Source organism: Wasmannia auropunctata, unplaced genomic scaffold, assembly GCF_000956235.1.
Source record: "Wasmannia auropunctata unplaced genomic scaffold, wasmannia.A_1.0 LD301104.1, whole genome shotgun sequence".
Lineage (NCBI taxonomy): Eukaryota > Metazoa > Arthropoda > Insecta > Hymenoptera > Formicidae > Wasmannia > Wasmannia auropunctata.
This window is the reverse complement of record NW_012061786.1, coordinates 1-1,124: the sequence shown is the minus strand read 5'-3', so window position 1 is coordinate 1,124 and position 1,124 is coordinate 1. Positions and strand designations below refer to the sequence as shown.

The 1,124-nt window shown below is 33.0% G+C and overlaps 1 pseudogene; it reads right to left on the bottom strand.

Moving 5' to 3' along the window:
- Positions 1–225: 225 nt before the first annotated feature.
- Positions 226–973, bottom strand: LOC105461257 (annotated as a pseudogene).
- Positions 974–1,124: the final 151 nt, after the last annotated feature.

The following is a 1,124-nucleotide window of genomic DNA, read 5'->3' as shown; positions in this document are numbered from 1 at the left end:
CAGACGTGTGCTCTTCCGATCTATATTTTGCAAATGCGGACCACGATTGGTGTTATACTGTCTCTAGACTAAAGATAGTACATCGTGGTTCGCATTTGCAAAATATTATAGTTATCTATAAAGTATATATATTATGTATATTAAACGTATATTAGAAACCTATAAAAAAAAAGTCGCAACCGATGTGTCTACGACTGTACATGTACTCCAAATTTACTGCATTACCTTGAAACGCAATTTCTAAATTTTCCATAGTCGGTTTTGGTATGCTGCGCAACAGAGCATACATAGACATGACTATACCAGGTGTACAAAATCCACATTGCGATCCGTGTGCCATGGCAATACGTTCTTGTACCGGATGCAATTTGATTTTCGTGCTACCAATACCTTCCACAGTGGTTACAGCTAAACCATGTACAGCGCATATCGGCGTTAAGCATGCATTAACAGCTAAATGACTGTTTTGATTTACAACAAAATATTAAGAAAATAAATTTTTCAAAAACCGTCCAGATTATTTTGTAAAATGTATTCACTGTAACATATTATATATTATGTACTTATTATATAAGTATGTAATATATGTATAATATATAATATAAGTAGTAGAGTGAAGATAATTAACATAGTGATGTCTAATAAATTAAAATAGACATCATTATGTCATCTTATGACGTTACTCTGCTGCTTGAGTTGCTATGTATGATAATATAAAAAGGATACATAATTTTTCCATTGATGCGATCAAATTTTGAAACCATAACTGTACAAGCTCCACATCCTCCTTCCGCACAACCAAGTTTTGTACCAGTCAATCCAACTGAATCATTATATATTAAGGATAAGTAAATTAGTAGCGGTGATATTTTATGTATAAAAATAAATTTAAAAGGATACGTTTGTTGCGAAGGTACCATAGAAGTGTCCATTGAGGCTCTATATTCTTATCTAATACCTAAATCACGAAATATATAATGTATAATATGTAGTGTGTGTGTGTGTGTGTGTGTGTGTGTGCGCGTGTGTGTGTACTTAACTACCTATATACCTATATATATGTACAATAAGGTGACTCGGGAGACGATGCTAGTTTGGAATGCTAGTTGGGAAGGAATTTGTTT